Source organism: Danio aesculapii, chromosome 7 (assembly GCF_903798145.1).
Source record: "Danio aesculapii chromosome 7, fDanAes4.1, whole genome shotgun sequence".
Taxonomy (NCBI): Eukaryota; Metazoa; Chordata; class Actinopteri; order Cypriniformes; family Danionidae; genus Danio; species Danio aesculapii.
The window spans coordinates 54,362,597-54,369,702 of NC_079441.1; positions in this window are offsets into that span (position 1 = coordinate 54,362,597).

A 7,106-nucleotide genomic window follows, 5' to 3' on the forward strand; every position below is an offset into this window, starting at 1 on the left:
GAATTCAAAATGTCAAACAAATATGAACATACAAATAATAATAATGTAGAATGTGTACATTTTGTCCTGCATCTAGTCCTCGTTGCACCACTATTCTATTTATTTTTCATATTTGGGCTTTGTCACTTTTCGTGTTAGTGAGTTCATAAAGTACGCTATATGTTATGAGCTAAAATAAAATGAACTGAAATTTGAAGATATACTGAGATCTCAATCAATGCTTCCAAATCAGATTGCAGGTTAACATTGTAATAATATGGTATGTAAATTATATGTATATTTATATTAAACTATTATTCATTAATCTTTTTCTTTTCGGCTTAGTCCCTTTATAATCAGGGGTCGCCACAGCGTAATGAACCACCAACTTATCCAGCATATGTTTTATGCAGCGGATGCCCTTCCAGCCACAACCCACTGGGCAACACTCATACACCCTTGCATCCACACATACAGCCAATTTAGCTTCAATTCACCTGTACTGCATGTCTTTGGACTTGTGGTGGAAACCGGAGCACCCGAAGGAAACCCACGCGAACTGAACATGGCTCGAACCAGCGACCTTCATGCTGTGAGGTGACAGCACTACCCACTGTGTCACCGTGTTGCCCTAAAGTATTATTCTTCTCCTCAAAATGTAAAATTTGTCATAATTTTCTTACCACAGTATGATTTCAAACCAGGACGACTTTCTTCTTGGGAACACCAAAGAAGATGTTTCACTATTATACTTCACTATCATCCATCAACATCAGGAAACAGAATGAGAAAACTGGTAGGATGTATTGCCACATAATAATTATCTGCATATTTTGAATGACCCATTATTTATCAGATTTACATTATATTCAGCTAAAAACTGTTTTATTTCTTAGTAAAGTTTCATTTTACATCATAGAATTTGATTGTCAGCACTGGCAAAGAAAGGTCAAAAGTGCTAAAAACTTTAAACTGAAAACAAAAATGGAAGTAAACTTGTAGTTTTCATGGCACTATACCATTAACCAACATTCCTTAAACCCTAAAACAATACAGTTTAATGAATAATTCAAAAGATGGGTAAAACACCTGTGAAAAATTCATATTATAACTTTTCATATGAATCTTCAGTTAATTGTTTTAGTGTTTCAAGAACAATTCAATTCATCTTTATTTCTATAGTGCTTCTACAATGTAGATTGTCAAAGTAGCTTAACAAAAGATTATAGTAGATTGAAGCTGTGTCAGTTCAGTTTTCAGAGTTAAAGTTCAGTTTAGTTCAGTTCAGTTCAGTGTGGTTTAATATTCACTGCTGAAAGTCTAAACACTGAAGAGCAAATCCATCACAAGTCCCAAAGCAAGCAAGCCAGTGGTTACAGTAGCGAGGAACAAAACTTCACCAGTTGATGAAAGTGAAGGAAAAAACCTGAAAAGAAACCAGCACATGACCATTTCTCCTCTAGCCAAACTTCATGTGCAGAGCTGCAGTCTAGGCACTGGAGAACGCAGGACGCCCATCGTGGAGAAGCTGCAGGTGTGAGTAGGTCACCGACGAGCGTTCAGGCTGGCCCACATGATCAGTGCAGAGGACTTGTCACTGTGGTCTTTCAGGAATCAGTCTCATGCTCTCTACTCCTCTATGACTGCCACAGCATCTGCTCAGGATATGACCAGGATTATGGATACCTCTAGAAGTCCTCTATGGTTGGCATACGCTCAAAAAATATATTTGTTTTGTTTTTTTGCTTGTTCAAACTACTTATTTAATATAAGCTGAATCAACAAAATTCTTGAGATTTCATTGGGACAACTTAATTTTTTTATGTTCAATCCACATAAATTTGTTAAAAGTAACTCAATCGATTTGTGTTGCGACAACATGGATGAATTGTGTGGAACCCAGCATTTTTTACAGTGTATAATATAGCAATAATGGCAATAATTTATGCTAACATTACAAAATGGCTACATTAAAAATATTAAACATACTCATTGCTGATTTATACCATCATGCAAGATATAGTAATTACTGAGGTTTTATTGCTTTTCATATTTTAAGTAAAGAGTAAATTGCTCAGGTAATCTTCAACTGCATGATACAGTTTAGTGTTTTAAGCTTCACACAAATATCTCAAACATTTGTAGAAATACAGTATAAATGTAACACTTTACAATAAGGTTTTATTAGTTACTGTATTTACTAACATGAACTAATTATGAATGATACTTGTACAGCATTTACTAATCCTAATTCACCATTTACATATGCATATTAACATCCAAATTCATGCTTGTTAACATGCACCGTGATTTAACATGAACTAATAATATAACCTTAAATAATATGAATAAATACTGTAATAAATATATTGTTCATTGTTTGTTCATGTCAGTAAAAGCATTAACTAATAATAACTAATACAACCTTACTAAGGCAACACGGTGGTACAGTAGGTAGTGCTGTCACCTCACAGCAAGAAGGTCGCTGGTTCAAGCTTTGTCTGGGTCAGTTGCATTTCTGTGTGGAGTTTGCATTTTCTCCCTGCATTCGCGTGGGTGTCCTCCAGGTGCTCCAGTTTCCCCCCACAGTCCAAGACATGCGATATACATGAATTGGGTAAGCTAAGTTGTCCGTTGTGTATGTGTGTGCGAATGAGTATGTGTGGTTGTTTCCCAGTGATGGGTTGCGGCTGGAAGGGCATCCGCTGCATAAAACATGTGCTGGATAAGTTGGCGGTTCATTCCGCTGTGGTGACCCCTGATTAATAAAGGGACTAAGCCAAAAAAAATGAATGAATGAATGAATGAACAACCTTACTGTAAAGTGTTACCAAAAACACTTTCAAATGACCTTCTCTGTTGATAACCACATCTGCAAAACAAATCATAGACTAGCATTATGCTGCAGAGTGGTTGCCAAGAGAATTCTTTGCTTACAATTGAACATCTGCAGAGTTATCAGCATTGGCATGTTGTTTCTAGTACATCATCTTCCAGGCATTTGGCATTGTAACCCCTTTATGTGTGAAAGTTGGAGATTCTGAGTAGGAATATCCTATGTCTGACTGTAGATGAACTGAAGCGTGAGGTACTGACAAAGATGGCAGATTTGCAGATTTCAAGAAAGATACAGTAAGTGCCAGCTAAGGAAATGCCAAGCAAAACAAAAAGACAAGATCATGTTGGGGAAAATATGAAAGTCAAATTTTAATAAACATAAAAAATAAAAAAGAAACATAAAAATACAAAAATACAGTTTTTAATTGTGTAATTATTTCATGATAGTTCAATCTTAATGAGTCACAAATAGATAAAGTGGGAATATTTAAGTAAAACCTTTCAAGAAATATTTCATATGAATGTAAAAAAACACACATTATCAATTCTAGAATAACCCCTGTACAGCTTTTTTTTTCTTTCTATAATTTCATGAGTTTACACTTTCAGATATTTTAAACGAACAGAATATGCATATTGGTGTGCTGTGCAAGTAGTGGGCTCTGAGCTTAATGACACCCTAACTCATGTTATTCCCCTTGTCTGGAGGGTGAGAGAAATACTGTAGGGGTTCAAGTGCAGTGTCTAGCCTGTCCTCATAATGCTCCCCCTCTCCGATCGAAGTAAGAATCAGGTTTAGAGGTGTGGAGCTGAGGTGCCAGAGCACCTCGAATGTTTATCACTTGATTGAATGGGCGATATCAGTGGTTATCAGCTGATGGATAGAGGCCAGTAAGGGCCTTCTGCACCTACTGGTAGGCTCAGAAGGATTTTATCATTCATCCACATGGTTAATCAGCTATACTAATAGAGAAGACTCCAGATCCAGATCTGTTTTTACATTACTGTGATGGTTGGGTTTAAGGTTGGGGTAGGGGTAGATGTTAATAAAACACAATTACAGTAATGGGAAATGTAATAAATAATTCTCAATAACTTCAGGCCGCAGCATATGTGATCATGTAGCTGATAAATCATGTGGATGGATGATTTGAAGGCCAGACTTCAAGCATCTGTAAAAACTGCATTTTTTTATCTTAAAAATGTTGCCAACTTCTGTCTGATGCGGAAAAGCTTATTGTGTGCTTTCATGACCTCTCTGTAGACTATTGTAATGCATTACTAGGCGGTTGCCCTGTTGGTCTGCTTAACAACTTCAGCTTGTTCAAATGCAGCTGCTGGAGTGCTTTCTAGAACAAAGAAATATCATGAATTCTTTCATCATTGCATTGGCTCCCACTTGAATATCGTAATAATTTTAAAATGTTATTGACTACCAGTATTGAGGGAGCTCATGGTGTATTATAGCCCCTCACATCCACTACGCTCAATTAATTCGGACAATTGATTATTCCCACAATATCAAATCAACTGTAGGCGGTAGATCTTGCTCATATCTGGCACCTAAACTCTGGAACAGTTGTCCCTACTGTTCAGGAAGCAGACACTCTCTCTCAGTTTAAAACTAGATTAAAGACTCATCTTTTCGCATTAACATACACATTAACCACAAATGCTTTTGAAATACAAATCCTCTTAAGGATTGTTAGTCTGCATTATTAGGGCAGGAATGTCAAACTCAATTCCTGGAGGGCCACAGCCCTGCACAGTTTAGTTCCAGCCCTGCTTCAACACACTTGCCTGTAGGTTTCAAACAAGACTGAAAGACTTAATTAGTCTGATCAGGTGTGTTTAATTAGGGTTGGAACTAAACTGTGCAGAGCTGCGGCCCTCCAGGAATTGAGTTTGACATCCCTGATAAGGGGCAACCGGAGCCAGGAACACTTCCCAAAAGACATTATAATTTGAACGGCATCTACGCTTATGTTAGTCTTTTTTTATCATTCCAGAGGTTTCCATAATCCTGGACCAGGCCGCATCCTGAGCAGCTGCTGTGATGGTCATGGAGGAGTGGAGAGCATGAGACTGATCCCTGTAAGACCCCAGTGACAGACAAGTCTTCGCATTGATCCTGAAGGGCCAGCCTGTAACACCAGCTGGTGACCTCTCCCACCTGTAGCTTCTCCACGATGGACGTCCAGCGTTCTCCAGTCTCCGGCACCTAGACTGCAGCTCTGCACAAGAAATTTGGCCAGAGAAAAAATGGTCATGCCAACAGAGCCTGATTTCTCCTGAGCCTGAAGTTTTTTTCCTTCACTTTCATCAATTGGTGAAGTTTGTTTCTCTCCGCTGTCGCCACTGGCTTGCATGATTTGGGACGTGTGGAGCTGCGCATCGATGAATTTGCTCTTCAGTGTTGGACTTTCAGCAGTAAAAATTAAACCACACTGAACTGAACTAAACTGAACTGAACTGAACTAAACTTCAACTCTGAAAACTGGACTGATGCACTTTCAATTTACTAGAACTTTTATGTTAAGTTGCTTTGACACAATCTACACTGTAAAAGCAGTATAGAAATAAAGATGAATTTAATTGGAAAAATTAAATTGATAATAACAGCACAGAAGGCCCCTACTGGCCCATATCTATCCGCTGATAACCACTGAGAATGCCCATTCAGTCGAGTGATAACATTTGAATCAGCTGGCCAGAGAGATACTGAAAGTCAGCAGAATATGGAGGAAGGCATAGGCCAGTAAAAGATTCTGATGGTATGATAAACTTGGATAAAAATATCAAGGTATTATCAAGGTACTTTTTAAAATCCTCAATGAACACAAACATATAGTATGAAAGATTTGAAAACACTTTGGAACTGTAAAACATGTCAGGCTAAATAAATCAAATTAAATCACTGACTCTGAATGAATCATTAAATCTTTTTATTTTTATTACATATATATATCTTACTTCAAAAACACATATTCTTTACAACTTGAAATCTGAAGTGACTAGCATCTGACTATCTCTATTTTCTTTTGATATAAAGTAAGTCACTGCACTGGTTTATAGTATGATTGGATGTTGGTGCATAAGTGATTTGTTTTTCAAATGTTTTCTGAATCATGAGCTGACTAGTAGCGTTTGATGTGGAGGGTTCATTTCTGCTGGAGATACTGTTGGCCTGAAAACAATAACAAATAAAATAGTCAGAAAATAACATGTTTAAAAAACCCTTTCATATACTGTAGGAACAGTATAACAGAACTTTATAGTGGTTTTAAAACTGTGACTTTTCCAAACTGCTGTAAACCACGAAACCGCTTATCATCCCACGCCTATATGAAGGTACAGTAGGACATGCTTGGTTTTTTATAGGGGTTTGGTCTTAAGCTGATTGGATAATAGAAAGATTGTTTACCATAAACTAGCCTTGTTAAAACATCTGTGCATGTTCCTCCCAAATTTTTTTTATAAAAACATCACTTTGTAATTTCTTTGCAATAAAACTGGTTTGTTTAAATCCACTATTTTTTTTAATCTTTCAGAAATGGATCTAAATTATCATTTTCATAAGGGGTGGACTTGTTTATGCTGAGCGCTGTGCATAGAATCCATTCATTCATTTTCTTTTCAGGTTAATCCCATATTCAGGGGTCGCCCCAGCAGAATGAACCGCCATGTACATAGAATATTCTACAACTATTTTAATTTAGTACACAACACTCAACAAATTTATTTTTGGTATATTTGGGTTGAAATCCCAAACAATCCTACAAATTAGCCATTTTTCTGACAATATGTATAGTTATATTTCCTCATGAGATTGGGTTGGTTATTCTATATGAATTCTATATAAAATGTTCACATGCAGGGGCAGCACGGTGACTCAATAGTTAGTACTGTCGCCTCAAAGCAAGAAGGTCGCTGGTTTGAGTCCTGACTGGGTCAGTTGCCATTTTGTGTGGAGTTTGCATGTTCTCCCTGTGTTCATGTGGGTTTCCTCCGGGTACTCCAGTTTCCCCCCACAGTCCAAAGGCATGCGCTGTAAGTGAATTGGGTAAGCTAAATTGTCCATAGTGTATGAATGTGTGTGTGAATGAGTGTGTATGAGTGTTTCCCAGTATTTGGTTGCTGCTGGAAGGGCATCCGCTGCATAAAACATATACTGGAATAGTTGATGGTTCATTCCACTGTGGCGAAAATTTTTCCTCTGAAATAGAGACTAAACCGAAGAAAAATTAATTAAAAAACGTATGTTCACATGCTTACAATGCATAAGCTGC